The 16,708-nt window shown below is 43.5% G+C and overlaps 1 protein-coding gene across 1 annotated transcript in view; it reads right to left on the reverse strand.

Annotated features, from left to right (window-relative positions):
• Itgb6 (integrin subunit beta 6) overlaps positions 1 to 16,708 on the reverse strand; it is a 126,797-nt gene that overhangs the window by 81,005 nt on the left and 29,084 nt on the right. The window contains exon 2 of the mRNA XM_060390246.1: positions 253 to 334. The gene's annotated coding sequence lies outside the window, so the exon portion shown is untranslated. The remainder of the gene's footprint in view (positions 1 to 252; positions 335 to 16,708) is intronic.

Below are 16,708 nucleotides of genomic sequence, written 5' to 3' on the forward strand. Positions count from 1 at the left end.
AGGCTGTAACCAGAAACCAAGGCTAAAAAGGAAAGAAAGGAAAGGTTTCTGGCATCTAGCTTGGCACACAGGAATCATTCATTTGCTAAATAAAAGAGTGAACACCTCAAAACGTGCACAGTTGGGCAAATCTGTGAGGTTTGTACCCCCCCCCCCCGCACCCCCATCTGCACGAGTTCAGTGGCGATTTGGGATTTGTCAAAACTGTAAGCAGGTGAGACTCGAGTGGGCTGTCACTCTAAGCTATCTGACCTTAGACAGGCTCCTCTGTGTCTGGGCTCCCGTCCTGGGAGACTATCTTTCGAAGGTATGTTTCCAGGCAAGCGTGAGAAACCTGTGAAGAGAAGAAAACAAATTATAGACTACTTGGTTTGTTTTTTTTTTTTTCCAGAAGCCTATATTCAGTTTCGAACTCTATCATATACAAAGCCCAGGGAGAAACCAGAAAGACTCCTCCTGCAATGAGAATCCAGGTTACAGAGACAAAAGATGAGCCTTTGAGAGAAAATAACACAGCATGTGGAATTCAGGGCTGCACTTGAAGCATGACAGAACCTTGACTTTCTGTGTCCATGATACTGCCTGCCTCCATCAGCCAGGAAGTGTTTTCTGAGCATTTACTTTGTGTCAAATTGTAGCGACAATTTTGGAATTTTGTTTTCCTTAAAAAAAAAAAAAAAAAAAAAAACACACACAGAAATAGGCCAGAGAGATGGCTCAGTGGTTAAGAGTGCTGTCTGTTCTTCCAAAGGACTTGGGTTCAATTCCCAGCACCCACATGGTAGCTCACAACTGTATGTAATGCCAATTCCAAAGGATCTGACACCTTCACACTAATGTACATAAAATAAAATTAAAAAAACAGAAATATTATAAGAATGTATTTTCATTTTAATCCCAGGTATGGGGATGTGGGGATACTTTGAACTGTCCACGGCAGCTGATTGTGATTTGCCTGTGCTCTAGCAGAGACGTGGTTTTGCCAGATTCAGTTAGTTTCTGTGATTGTGTGACATTTGGAATTCTGGGAACTTTTCAGAGAGTATGTAAATGATAGGACCCTGAGAGGCAGTGTCAGTGGTTTTTAGTCATTTAGAGGGTTTGGTTGTGGTTTTTAGTAGTCGTGCTCAAGGAATAAACAAGAAGAAAGAAATTAGATTCAGGGATATCTCTCTCTCATCTCTATCCTTCTTTCTCTCTTATCTAATGATAGAAGTGAAACTGGGTGGGAGAAAGAAGAAACTACAAAGTAGCAAAGTCCAGCTATATCAAATACATTTTTAAGGATATACTTTTATTTTTAATTGACATAATTTAATACATCCTTGAGGTATAGTCGGGTGGTTTCAGTGATTGTGTATAAGCTCTCTGGCATGTCTGTTATCCCACACACATCATTTATCATACCAAAATATATCATCACTTCAGGGAATGTTCAAAATCCTCACTGATAGCTATTTTTAAATATTCAATAAATTACTGTCAACCAGAGTTGTCCTTCTGTGTTTTAGAACATTAGACATCATTCCTCCTCACAAACTGTATACTGGTACCCATTAACCATCATCTCTCCATTCCTCCCATCCTTTTCTGCCTCCATTCTTCTATTTGATACTTCTTTGAGCTCAACTATTTACTTTCCATATATATGAGTACATGTATTTATGTTTGTTTGTCTTTCCACTTCTGGCTTATTTCCCTTAACACTTTCCAATCTATTCATATTGCTGTGAAGGACAGAATAAAAGTATGAAGTTTATAAACATGCAACTGGTGTCTCTGCACTGTACAGATCTCATTTTCTTTGAATTTGTGCCTGGTAGTAAGACTTCTGAGTCATATGATAGGTTTTTGTTTGTTTGTTTAATGCTTACATTTTCTAATGTTCCCTGTGTTCTCAATTTATTATTTATTTAGGGGAGTGTGTGTGTGTGTGTGTGTGTGTGTGTGTGTGTGAACGAGTGCTGGTATATACATGTGATAACATGAATAGAAGGTCAACAGATAATTTTTTGGAAGTTGGTTCTTTGCTTCCTTCTTGTATTGCTGTGATTATAGATGTGTATACCTGATTACACCCAGCTTTCATGTGGATTCCAGGAATCAAAACCCGATTGTCACACTTCAGTGGCTGATGATGTCACCGGCTCAACTGTCTCCCCAGTGGGGTGGCTTCAGTTTTTGAGGAAACTGTTGTTTTTCCCAATGCAGAAGTTATTCTCTAAATTAAAAAATATGTGTTACTTATTGTGTTGTGTAAGTGTTTGCCTGCATGTATATAAGTTTGCTGTGTGCCCACTATCTGCAGAACCCAGAAGAAGGTTTTGGCTTTCCTGGAACTGAAATTACAAACAGTTGTGAGCTGCCATGTGGGTCTAAGATCAAACCAAGGTCCTCCTCAAGAACAGCAAATGTTTTTAACTACTTAGCTATCTCTCCGGCCCTAGATATTATTCTCGAGGCAGAGTTTTTATTAATAAAAGAAAAGAAATAAAACAGGGTTTTTATTCAGATAGCACATATTTTAGGCTGGGTCAATGAGGGAAGGGACAGACTCAGGCAGGGATCTGGGCTGTGGGTGGAAGATAAGACGAGTGTCTTCTCCTATTTAGGGAGGTCAGGAGAGTCTTTCTGATTTTGCTATCTGGCAGAGTCCTAGATGAGCCAGGAAGCTCAGCAAAGCACCTGAGCTTGAGAAAGCCTCACAACAGGTGCTTTTGAGGGAAAGGAGAAAGGGGTGGGGTGTGAGCATGATCCTGTCTAGAGGCAGAGGTCAGGATAGCCGCAAAATTGAACTTGAATTTTATCCTAAACTATTTTGAATCTCATTGGAAGGTAAGAACAAAAGGGGTGATACGGTTTCTCTACTAGGATGCCTCTGGCCAGGTGGATGTTAGCACACCCCGAAGCAGGCTGAGCAGGAGCCCACGGTGTTCTCGGGGGCAGAGATGGTGCAGGCTGGGACTAGGTCGTTGATAGTATGTGAGGAAAAGATGCTCCAGGATTCAGGATATGTTTGAAAACGGACCGTGTTCAGGGGTTAAATGTGAATATAAAAGGAAGAAATGTAAAAGGAACTTTTATTCTCCTGAGGTAATTGTCATCTCGTAAGCTTACTACTGCTAACCTAGGCCTAGTCCTGGAAGCTTCTAGCCTCCGTACAATCTGACGTAGGCCTAGAATGTTTTCAGCCTTTGAGACTTACTGCTTAATAAGCTCACCCTTTCTTATTCTTACTGAGCTCTGGGCTGGCTGGTTCAATTCAGCAATTCTGGCTCAAACTTCTCTCCCAGCAAACTTATTCAATTTGCTGTCTCTCTTAGCCCCTGAATCACTCTGTTTAGCCTCAAACTAACTTCAGCAATCTGCTCTAGTTTGCTGGCTCCTTCTCATCCTCTGGCTCCTTCGGTCTTCAGCTGAGTTCTGACTCTGGAACCTGTCTGACTCCCTGTTACTGTCCTGGTAAAACTGCCTCCTTTCTCTCTCTCCTTCTCTGTGTTGCTCCCTTGTTCCCCTTTCCTCTATCTTCTCCTCATAGTTGGGTGTATCCTATTGCATCAAATCTTCTCCAACCTTTTCTGCCACTCAGTTAGGCATCACTTTCAAATATGGGTGCTTCCTTCTACAAACTAACTTTACCTTCATTGTTTGGGGTTAGAGGTGTGTACCACCACGCCTGGACCTAAGCTTTTCTTTACCTGAAACTTGCTCTATACCAGGCTGGCCTTGAATTTATATCCGCTTGCCTCTGTCTCCTGGATTCAGGGCATGTGTGTATTCTAGCCGGATCACACAGACCTAGAAGGTCTTTGGATGTGATCTCTTGCCAGAACAGCCATGTTCTGAATTAAAACTCCTCTACAATGAGACGTTTATGGCCTAAGATACTGAGTGGCAGGGCTTTTGGTGCCTGAGAGGTTAGCAAGGGAAAATTGCAGTTTTCATATGGAAAATGAGCATCAAGAACAGGACATGTTTGAGATCCCAGGAGATGCCATGAATGCACCCAGACAGCAATATCTGCAGCTTGGGGTGATATCAAAGTACAAACTGTAGACTCGGATATACCAACGTGGACCAACAGCCATGGGGCTGAAAATATTCAGATACAGGCGTCAGAGGCCCCAAGGAAGTGAGCATGGGTGAGGAAGAGCCCTGAGAAATGGTGCCTGGCAGTGTGTAGCAGTCAGGAAAACATCACAGAATAAAGAAAACTGCTCTCTTATTCACGCTCCATCTTACCAGGGAGGAAGCGTGTTTGTTAAAAAAAAAAACAAAAACAAAAAAAAACAAAAAAACCTGGGTGTCTCTCACGTTTTCACACCTCTTGCATGCAGAGGCGATGGCTGCCTTTGTGCTGGACTCCAAGAATGTTTATAACATGAGCAGCCTTTGAAAGGAGACGCGGAGTCTCTCCTGAAGGCCAGAAGAAAATTGCTTACGGCTTTGCAAGCTCCAGATCAAGGGGCAGGTGTGCTTACGCCTTGCACCATCAGCAAGAGAGAGCAGGCGTGCTTGCTGACCGCCCGTTACGAAAGGCTCGAGTCCCCTAACTCAGGCCTCCTGTCTCAGAGCCTAGCTTACTCCATCTGCAGCATCAATTCCTTTTGTGTCATCCTGGGAGAACTGAGGATGGGAGACGGATGAAAGAAAGCGCTGACACTGTGGCCGCTGCTACGGCTGTAAACGACAAAGCTCTTTATCTCCGACACAAGCAGAACGTGTCTCAGTCAGTACCCACGACAACCTTGGCAGCACATTGAAACCCCAGAGGCCCTTCAGCCCTTCCTGGTTTGTGACAGTCTCGTCAAGTCACGTCTCTTTCTTCAGACTGAGCATGTAACTTTCCAACATTGCTTTGGGAGAAAAGGTCTTACGTCCACAAGTTTGACCCACATGACTTAGACTGAACAGTGCTGCCTGCCTCCAGGGGCATGCAGGCTCCAGAGCTGTCTACCCAGCAACCTCTCTGGCTGCCAGTGTCAGTCGCTGTGGATGAACTGGCACCGTGGGCATCTGCACAGCTTTCCAGCTGTCCTCTCCCTTAGAATCTCTGCTGGTGTTCTATCTGCCACCAAATACCTCCTCGTCTTGCCTGGGAAGATGACTGCTCCTCAGCCTCTGTTATGGCGAAGAGAACTCTAGTGACTGCTCTTGCACACGGAGATGTGGATGTGGGTGATGCCCGGCAACCGGATGCAGGCAGCGAGGTCCTGGCAAAACCCATTTGTGTGGGTTTTTTGTTTTGTTTTAGTTTGGTTTTTGTTTTTCGAGACAGGGTTTTTCTGTGTAGCCTTGACTGTCCTGGACTTCCTTTGTAGACCAGGCTGGCCTTGAACTCACAGAGATCCATCTGCCTCTGCCTCCCCGAAGGCTGGAATTACAGGTGTGGGCCATTGCATCTGGCTTGAATTGGACTTTTAGTGTATTATTTCCTGTAAATACCTCCGCTCCCGTCAGGAGACTTGAAGTTACCCCAGGACATTACTTTTATGTTCCCACTAGTAACCCTCTGTTGTTTATGCTGCCTCTCGTTCCCGGGCCCATGCATTTGGCCCCTACTGTCGGCAGGCCCTTGTCTGCCTCTCACGCACCCAGCTTCGCTTACTGCTCTTGGTCTCCGAGAGACCTTTGGGTCTCTGACATTCTTATTTTCCATAGATATTCCAGGATATCCCTTTCCACTGCTTGCACTTCTCTGAATACTGACCTCTCTCCCTCACTGGACTGTGGGTTCCCCCCCCAGGCATTAATTTACACAATGAACATTTATTGAATTCTTACTATGCAGCAGCAAGGAACTGCATCTAGCTAATTTGTTGTTGTTGTTGTTCCCAGTGGGCATCACAATGCATGGCACTTCATAAGTAGACAGTTATGTTTATCGGGCAGAATACTGAAATGTAAGCTTTCATTGCCTAGTATTTCACCTGCGACAGGGCAATTACTCAAGAGGTAGAGAGTAAATAGATGAGCAAATGAAAAAAAAATGTTTGGGAGGGTACATAAGGAGAGAGGAACTGAAAAGAAAATGAAAAGTATGATGGAGAACAAGAAAATATCCCTTCCATCGTCTCCACATTAATGCTGGTCTGAATATGATATTCAGAGCGGTAAGGTATGGGGAAGGTTTGGTCCTGCTTCCTGAAGATGCAGAACCCAATGTCCCGCCCTGAGAAGGGAGGGGAGGCAGCCCTCCCTGATCGTCCCACATCAGCCCACCCTTTAGTTTAAGTATCCTGAAGGAAACTTTGTCCCTTAGCCAAGGAGGGAATTTTCCTCTGTGTCTTCAGAGGGAGACAAGTGTCCCCCTTATCCACAGGGGACAAATGTCAAGACTCCTGGCAGTCCCTGAAATCATGAAGATACAAAGCCCTATGCTGTGATTTTTTTTTCCTGTATATTTATTCACAAGTTTCCTACCTTTCCAGGCTTAACCAGCTGTGTACAGCACAGCTCTAACTTTTGCAGGTTGAGCCTGTTGTGGATACAGCTTCGTGGGTCTGTATAGGAACTGCTTGCAGACTCTATTGCTCATTTGGGTGTCGGTAACACAGGGTCAAGAAATCTGGAAGTGGATATCTCTGACTCAGATTTCAAGACCTTTAGGGAAATTGCCTTTTCAGACTCTTTGCCATCCTGTCATTGTGGGCACAACGCCTACAATGTATCAGGCACAGAATTCTTTCTTGACCCAGACCTTACAGTTCAGGTGAGAGTCTTGTTTTGTTTTTTTAATTGTGGTTAAAAAAAAAAAAACATACAGGGCAAACAAGTTGCCATTTGAAACATTTCTAAGTATATACCCAGTGGCAATTAACATATATTATTAATTATAATATGGTCCAGTGGCATCAATTACATTTCACAAGTTATCCAGTTCTTACCGAAATCTGCTTCAAGACCTTTTTCATCACTCTTACCCATTAAATGATAACGGCATTTCTCTGCCCCATCTCTTACTGACTACCATTCTGTTGTCCATCTCTCGGCATTTAACTATTCAAGAGTTGCTCTGTGGAATTGTTCGTCTTTTTGTGACTGCCTTATTTTAGCAAAATGTCTTGGCATTTCGTCCATGTTATAGCTTGTGCCAGCATTCCAGTCCCTTTGAAGGCTGAGAAGTCTTCTGTTGTGTGGATGTAAAACATTTTATCGATCCATTTAGCTGGAAATAGAAATTTAGGCAGTTTCTAGCTTTTGGCTCTTGGGAACAGTGGTGCTGTGAATGATCGTGTCCATGTACTGGGAGAGTCCAGAGCCTGCTTTAAGTTTCTGACGCTTGTGCTCAGGGGAACTTGGGTGCAGCGGAGAGAATTTAATGTTGGCTGCAGGGAGCTTGGGATCAGACTGCAGCCTTGCCAAGTCCTGCTGTCTGTCGGCAGGGATGGCGGTTGTCTCTCAGTACTTTAGTGTCTAGAATGAGCTAATAATAACTTTCACCTGTCAGGATTTCGAGGCAGATTGAATTATACCGATTTGAGATGAATCCAGACCTTGATAGGGGATAGATAAGGTTACGGAGCTTCAAGTGTGTGTTTATTACAGTAAGACAAAAAAAGTCTCGACAAGATGTCGGAGGCTTGGAGGTTCCAGCGTTCTTGCTCACTGTGTGTTCCTCCTTCACGTCACCTCAGGCGGTTCACCAGAAATCTCTCCCTAGACTCCGCCCCTTTCCACGTGGAGCCACTTGTGGCTCCCAGTAACTCCAGGGGACTGTGCAAACTGGCAGGCTGAGCTCAGACTTCATCCATTTCATGGTAATCCCCATCTGCTTCACTCAGGGACCGTGCCTACCTTAGCCAGTGTCACTGAATGCTTACCAAGTGCCAGAAAGACACTGCTGCACATTTCATTAGTTTGCTTGATTTCACACACACACACACACACACACACACACACACACACACACCCCACAGAGATGATTTTATTCCCATTTATCACATAAAGAGACTGAGACTGGGAAAGCTATACAAACAAGATCTTGAAGATGAATCAATGCCCCCCCCCAGCTCAGATTCACTGGAGATAAGAGACATTCGTGGACTCATGATAATCACAAGAAGAGATGTCAACAAGAAAATACGGCTGCAAAAGAATTTTAAAATCACCCCTCTGGCCAGGCCGTGGTGGCTGCACACCATTAACCCCAGCACTTGAGAGGCAGAGGCAGGTGGAACTCTATGAATTCAAGGCCAGCCTGTCTACAAAGTGAGTACAGGACAGCCAAAGCTACAGAGAGAAACCCTGCTCGAAAAACCAGGAAAAAAAAAAAAAAAGCACCTCTAGGTCTTTAGGTTTCTTATTCTGCTGTGGCTCAAACTGTTTCCATCTGTTTTCTGCTTTCATCTTGTGGACCGTTTACATTGCTGAAAACGAGACAAAGATACCATCCTGGACGGCACGGTCCTTCTTATTCCTATTCCTTCTCCGTTTGACGTTTAGCTCAAACCACTTGAACAAAATGAAATGTGTTTCTTGGCCCCTTAGGGGAAGCGGCAGTCACTGGTGGACAGCCAGGCACTGAGTGTGGCCTGGCACTTTCTGGGCTGGGAGATGGTGAGGAACTCAGTCCTGGTGCTTGCCTGCTACCTGCCACACTGGAGCCAAGCAGGCATACAGGGAATTCTCTCCCTGGGCTGAGCATCGGCTGCTGGAGCAGCCTTCCTCCTCAGAAATCAGAAATTACTTTGAAGTCTGACCTCTTTCTGGCTCTTCGAGTGTGAAATAAACTCAAGATGAGATTAAAAACAAACAAACAAAAAAAAAAAAAACAGCAAGTAGAAGTGTGTTTTGACTGGCCTCTGAGGATGTGTTTTCCCCTAGTTCCACTCTCCCTATTTTTTTTTCTATCTATGAACCAAACAAATGGTTTTCTATGGCTAGAAGTCCATGTGAACAAATAGACATTGATTACCAGGTGATTTATTCACAACTTGAAAACATGATAAATATTCCAATTGTTTTCATTTTAAATGATAAATCTAACCAAGAGTGGAGATTCCTCAATTTTGGACATATATATGTATATTTCTAATAACTGTCTATTATCAATATTGAAACTGTAATATGACAAGAATTGCAGGTTAAAAATAGATTCTCATTTGTTGTTCATTCTTTAATTCATCAGCTATTTTTTGAGATTGTAACACACGCAGAGGACTGTTCTGGGAATACAGCACAGATTAAAACTGACAAAGCACCTGACACTTGGAGTTTATAGCAAGAGAGACAAATACAAACCCACAAAGACAACAAGTGGAAAGTGATGAAAGCTGAGGAAAAAGCAATGAATTAATGTCAGAGATTCTCAAAGGAAGGCCAGAGAGGATTCCATGATAGGGCGTAATTTGTACAAAGCCCCAGATAGAAGGAAGAGAGTCACGTGGTGCTGGTGGAAGAGAAGTGAGGCTGACGTGGTTTCAGTGGAGAAGCCAATAGTGGGAGACAGGCCACAGAGAGAAAAGAGCCCAGCGGCCACAGTCAGGAAGGAAACTGCGTTCATATTTTGCATGAAAAGGGCAGCTTTTAGTGAAGTTATGGGTGTGTTTCGAAGAGATCACTCTGAGTAGAGTGTAGGTAGTTAGCAAGGATGGAAGCCGGGAAGCTCACCCCAAGCTATTTCAACAATGGAAGCCAGAGACAATGAGTGCTTGGCTTGGACTGTGATGCAAGTAATGAAAGTAGTGACAAATGCTTGGATTCTGCAAATATGTCCAAGGCTGACAAAAGTGGCTTGCTTGTGGCCGGGAGAGAACTGAAGTGAGTGTGAGGAACTAGAAGAGTTATAAAAGCTCCATCTGATAACTTCATCATCTCGGACAGATTTTTCCAGATCTATCAGAGAAGCATGGCATTGTGCCCATTCATCCTCAAAGTCATAGTGAGCTCTGATACATTGTAATAGCTTGGTGAGTCTTGAGGAACTTAGCATTGAAAAGGGAACCAACTTCAGGCCAGAGCCATAAGAGTCTGGGCCCTGCAGACAAGAGCTCTATGGCCAGTCTGTTCGTATGCTGTGTAAACACTCCTTTAGCCCAGTGGAAGTCAGATTAGCCTGCGTCTCCTTTTCTGGAATTTCCCAAGTACCGGAATTATAAAAGAAAATCAGGAAAATCCTGTTGGCCCCATGACCATTTCATGACCAGGCTGGTAGACTAATTGAGATTAGTTTTAATAGAAAAATAGTCTCCCTGTTTCCTTCATATAATATCTATTTAGTATGTGCACTAAAAATCATAGATGTATGTGTGCATTCCTCATAAAGCCCCTGTAAGAAGACAGGTGAAATGGGTAATCTTACTCTAAAGTGAATGCAAAAGGGAAGAGTTTCGAACGTTTTCTTCCCTTAAAGACAATTTACGTAGCTGTGACATGACAAAAAGTTGTTATGTTTTAAAAAGCCAGAGAAGTGGTGGCCAGTGAGTGTCTGAGAAACACCGTTGAGATCCGATAAGGATTTATTACTTCTGCTGCCATTTTATGGATTTTCCTGATAGTTTCCGGTACCTAGTCACTGAATCCTATCTAACTCAAAAAGGAGGAGACTGAAGAACTGAGCACAATGCAAACATGTAATCATCAAACAGGCTGCCATACAGTAATCTAACAAGCTAATCGAAACGCCGCGGAGCTGTTGATTTCCCAAGCACTGGAAGAGGGGAAGAAAGAGAGGCCAAGGCCATTGTCATCTAATCGAAGATGGCTTCATGAGTTTTAATACCACAACAGAAGTAATGAACTTGAGGGTATAATTATTTCCAGACCCATAGAGGCCTCAGTGAGCTGTCATCTGTGGGAGGTTTTTCTGTTTTGTTTTGTCTTTATGTTATTTCGAGACAGGGTTTCCTCTGGGTAGCCCTGGCTGTCCCGGAACTCACACTGTGGACCTGGCTGGCCTCGAACTTAGAGACCCACTTGCCTAGGTGCTTCTGGAGTGCTGGCATTAAAGGCATGTGTCCCCATTGCCCAATTTATGGGAGGTTTTGAGGGAGTCTGAAAAGCGCATTTGTGTCCTCAAGCTCTGTTGTCTAATGGCTGTTCTGGATGGAGCTGCTCTTAGTCTCTGTCCTAGCTTAAAGCCCCGTTCCCAGCACCTCCACCATCAAGACTGCAGTAGGCTGTCCAAGCCAGGCATAAATCAGCCAAAGGCTCAATAGTGATTCAGCATTAAAGGAAGAACGTGATCTTTTAAAGATAAAAATCCTCCTATATTCCCCAGACCGGCCTGGAACTCTAGATCCTTCTGCTTGGGCCCGCTGATGCTGAGATTACAGATACACATTGCCAAGCCCGATAACAATATTTTTGTACCAAGATGTTCATTAAAAGTCTTAAAGCTACAGCATAAAAAAGCTTTCTGATAGAAGAAAATTGTTCTCAGTTGTCAGTATTTTGGAATATGTGTGTGTGTAATCTGGGGGAGGACAACATTCCTTCTGTGCAATGAAATAAACTGTAAGTCTTAGGTGTCCCTAGGCTAGGGCTCGATAGTTGTGAAGAAGGCAATTGTCATCCCTGGTGCCAGCTCAGGCTTTGGCGGGTCGTTGGACATCTTTTGCACAGCATCAGTTAGTCTTGAAGTGATTTAGGGTCTATAGTTTATGCAACTGAAGATTAGGAAGCTGGGATTTAAACTGACAGGATGATTTGTTTTTATGTATTGTGCTGGTGGAAGTACCTGGCTTCCCAAACTGTGTTTTGAAGAAAGCTGTTAATCCTTAGCCTCAAAATGAAATGGGCCATAGTTTATTTAATGTAGCCTGTTAATTCCCCTCATCAGAAAGTCAGGGAGCCCCCTAATCTAGTAAACATTCTTAAAAAGCTCCACAGGGAAGAAAACTGTTCATCTTTGTTGTTAAAGAGGAACCTGCTTTTCTGCGGAAAACCTTTTCCTGCACGAGGCTTCCGGTGCCTCCTGAGTCCCTTCCATCTAGCAGTATCTCAGATTTAGCAGAAGATTGAGAGGCCATCTCTGAGATCCTTGGACTTTCCCTGAGCCTACTGTCAAGGAAACCCAGAATCCATTATAAGTTGCCTCAGATTTCATAAGGAAGCCTTGCTCCTGCCTTCTGAATGCCTCGTCTCTTCAAGGACTCCCCAGACAGGGTTCCTGGAGGGGAGGGTTCTCTAAGGAAAGTTCAGAGGGCAAGTCTATTTTAGGGATAGTTCAGCTATGGCCTCTGGGGTACAGATGGCCCATAAATCTCCAGACTCGGAGACAAGCCTTGACCTTGGCTGCTTAAAAAGGCCAGACACGACATTTTCAGTGTGAATGACCCAGTTGGATTCCCCTATGAAACAGGGCCCAAGCTATTCATTCCTTTCCATTGATTTTCCCCTCTCTGAACAGAGAATCCCAGTTTTTGCTGTGTCAGCCTTTAGCTCGACCCTTTTGACCAAAGATCCCCCAAGTGCTCATCTCTATCTGTCCATCTACCTATCTGGTCTGCAAAGGCTCCCGAAGAATAGTTCCCTTAAAGCCACCACCCTCCCTTCTAGGACAAGGCTCCCTCCTGCCAGGTGAGGGCGCAGCATTTTATTTCATACTTGTTCCCACTGCGCTGCTGTCTGAATCCTGGGGCGCAGGCAGCATTTGACAGGGACACCCACTCTACTTGTGTCTGGATTTCCTCTCTCAACACGCCCGACTCTCTTGAAAGCACCTTCACTTGTTACAGTGACCAGTCACTGCTTGGATTTTGAAGGTTGTCATCAATTTATGTGTGTCTTGGCCTCTTCAGACAAGGATGTAGTTTTATCAAAGATTCTCCTGCATGGGAGATGCTGTGGGAATCAAAGTGAATATGTAGGATCTCTATTGTCTGTCTGCATTGCTGGAGGTCAAAGCAGCCAAGAAAGGATCGCAACTTACTTTGTTTGGTTTTCTAAGAAAAGTGTAAAATATGGGTGTTTTTTTTTTTTAATTGAATTCAGTAGCAGATCAATGTAAAGAAGAAGGCAGACCATGTTCAAAGGAGTACTTATGACTTTCAGGTTTCTTAAAAAAAAAAAAACTATTTTTTTTTTCCTCAGGAAAAAAGCAAACTAGAGCTGACTCATTTGAACAACACACAAATCGGATGGTAGACATCGGTCTGAAAATATCGATCACTGAGAATCACTGAGGTATTTGATTTAGTTTTACTTATCTTTAGAATGAAACAAAATTATAGTTAAAACAATATTTTCAGATAATTTATTTCACGAGTATAGGGCCATCTCCTTTTTAAAAAATCAATAGCTTGACTTAGACATGAAGTATTCTTGGTCCTGCTAATACCTCTGAAATGGCAGCAGCTGACAATGACTCCTGCAGTGCTCCAGGTGCCTTTCCTATCTTTATCATACTGTAAGGTGACACACATTTCCCCACGGGGAGACATTTGGCATAATATTTTTGTTCAGTAAATTCATATATGGATTTCTGACATAGCCCTTTCCCATGATCCTTATTTTTCTTTATTATTAACTTCTTCTGGTTTGTACAATACAGTTTTTACAATTAAGAAATCAATACCAATACATGGGTCCTCTCAAGTCCATACTTCATTGAGATTTCCTCGGGTTTTTTGTTTTTGGTTTGAAAATTTTTTTTTTTTTTTTTGAGATTTTTTTCCCCCCTGTGTAGCCTTAGCTTTCTTAGAACTCACGCTGTAGACCAGGCTGGCCTTGAACTCAGAATTCAGAGATCCTCCTTCCTCTGCCTCCCAGTGCAGGGATCAAAGGTGTGCGCCGCCACCACCTGACCAGATTTCCTTGTTTTTAATCTTATTCTTTTCCATTTAAAAATGCTATTAGGGTGCCGCATTACCCTCATTGCTCTGTCTTTTCAGGACTTTTCATGGCTCCTCCCCGTTTTAGAGAAGAACACAGATGACACACAGTACGGGGTGGGGTGGGGGGTGGGGTTTGACTAACTCACCCCAGCTGTCTAGCTACTTGGTGGGAATGCTGGCTTCAAAACCAAGCAGTCTGGGCGTAGGCACACAGATAACCTTTGCACTAAGTTTTTGTTACCTGAATGGTACCATTTCATCTTGGAGTACATAGCTCTTTGTCAGTTCTGGCAGGAAAGAGGCTGAGTGTCATGCATGACTGACCCTTGTGGCTCCACTGACTGAGGTAGAAAAACCACCCACTCGGGCAGTTTGCAATAATCAAACAGGAGGCTGTTTGTGAGACCTTGAAGAACGTCTGCCTATCACAGGTGGCTTACAAAAGAGGAACTGATCCTCCTTCTGGAGGCTCTGACTAGACAGCTGGCCTCTCCCCTATCTCCAAAGAACCTCCAGCAATCCTTGGGCCCCTAGACTTGTAGATGTGTCATTTGGATGCCTCCTTGCCTGCCATGGGCTTTTTCTTCTCTGCGTCTTTTCTTACATGGACTCTTGTCTATTGAAGTTCTGACCTAACTAAAGATCCAGGGTGATGTTCTCTCAAGGAGCTCCTTAGCTTAGGTATATCTAAAAGACCGTTTTCCAAATATGATTCCATTCACAGACATCAGAAATGTTGACATAGCTTTTGGATGCAGCCACTATTCAACCCATTACAGAGATTAGTAGTTCGCTAGGCTTTTTGGGGGGAGTAAATGAGATAAAATTACATAAGATACCTGCATGGGAGGCATGTTTCTTAAAGTGACTGTTTATTATTATTATTATTATTATTATTATTATTATTATTATTATTTTGTATAATACATGTTCTCTCAACACACAGGTGTCACATTGGGTAAATATCTCAAATGAAATCATGCCACTCATCCATGGCTAGTTTGTATGTTTACCAGTAACCTTATCATTGTGCTGACATAATGGATGTGGTTGTGCCTATTTTTGTCATTATGATTCTGGTTGTGTCTATTTTTGTAACATTTAGTTCTGTCAGGAATTTTATAAGGCTGTTCAAACTCCAGCCTTTCTCTCTCTCTCTCTCTCTCTTTCTCTCTCTCTCCCCTCCTTCCCTTCCTCCATATGTGTGTGTGTGAGAGAGAGACAGAGAGAGAGAGAGAGAGAGAGAGAGAGAAGGGTAGAGAGTGCCCTCCATCAAGACTTCTCCCTAAGGACACTTGTCCAAAAGACAAAAGCTCTTTAAGCTTACAAAGGGTCTCTTCATCAAGCCAAGGAGCAGATGAATGCGTTTCCCCTTCCCTTGCCCAGGCTGGTAGACAAGCTGCATGAAGACAGCTGGCCAGCTCAGCTGTTCCCTGCCCCTGGGTTAGCCTGTGCGGTCACTGCTTGAAGTACTTCCACTTTCTGTTCAGGATCTTTATCTGAGAGGCACAATTCCAGCTGGGTACTAAGCACCAGCCCGGCCTCCACCCCACTGCACTGCAATTACACCCACTGCCCCTGCTGTGGGCTTTCCCTGGCAGCCACAGGGCTCTGAGCTGGCTATGGTGAATTCCTTCTGCCTTTGTCAGAGTCTTAGAATGTCAGGGCAGGCAGAGAAGTTAATCTGCCCAGTCCACCCCATTGCCTCTCTATTCCTTCCTTCCTTCCTTGAACAGACATGCATTAAACATTCATTTGCACAAGGAGCTGTGCTAGGCACCTGGCGACATGCAATCTCAAGCAAGCTCAAAGGCAACGTCCCAGAGCTCAGAGTGAGTCTGTCTCTCTCAGTCTGAGTAGATGCTTGTATAATCACTCCAGTAATCATTGACAGCTTATGTTTTGCCTAGAAACAGTTTAATATACACCTGAGGTCTAGCTGCTCACAGAACTTACAGGGTCTATGATTTTGGAAGGAGAGAAGAAATTGCATCTTCATTTTCAGAAATTCTGCTTTGAAACTAACTAAATATTTCTTAAGAGTATGGCAAAAAGCCACTGTAATAATAGCTCCTGGAGCGTTCACCAAGAGAGGTCCCACTTCTTTTGCCCATCAGTTTATAGTTGCTACAGATGTCTCAAAATGTGGTCTACATGTAGCATCCTGACAAAAATCACTGTAGACATTAGGGCTGCCATTGAACCTGTTACCTACAGTGCTAATAAAGAGGTAGATGTGTTGCTATGATGTACTTTCGCTTTTCAATATTTTGATAACTGTGTTCAATCTAATTGGCTTTTTTATGATGTGTATTTTATTTTAGAATTTAGAGGGTTTTTTTTTCTTCCATTAAACTATTTAAGGGTGTCCAGGAAAGGATAGCAGTCATGCAAAACTAAAGACCCCCTTTTCTTGATCATCTGAAACCTACTTGAACACACACACACACACACACACACTTTTGAATTGTTGGGTTCCCTGTAGGACAATGAAAAGCAGCCACTTTTTGACTCTCTTGGATGTTGATTTGGCCAATACTGCCAGAATTTTCTGAACCCCAATGTTAAGAGAGACCCTGAGGTTTGAAAAGTTACAGAAATGTGTGCTGACAGCAATTTCAAATTTGAAAATAAGAACCTCTTGCTGGGCGGTGGTCTTTAATCCCAGCACTTGGAGTCAGATAGATCTCTGAATTTGAGGCCAGCCTGGTCTACAGAGCGAGTTCCAGGTCAGCCAGGGCTACACAGAGAGACCCTGTCTCAAACAACAACAACAACAACAACAAAAAGAAACTAGCAACCTCTTAATAAAAGAAGGGCTCATCTTTTTGGTTTAGCCCATACATGCTTTCTTAGCTTCACTCCGGCATGGCCCATTGATCACTGATGGTGATTAACACTTGAATATCCCATACACCAGCTGTTTTTAT

This window comes from Meriones unguiculatus, chromosome 8 (assembly GCF_030254825.1).
Source record: "Meriones unguiculatus strain TT.TT164.6M chromosome 8, Bangor_MerUng_6.1, whole genome shotgun sequence".
NCBI classification, from domain to species: Eukaryota; Metazoa; Chordata; class Mammalia; order Rodentia; family Muridae; genus Meriones; species Meriones unguiculatus.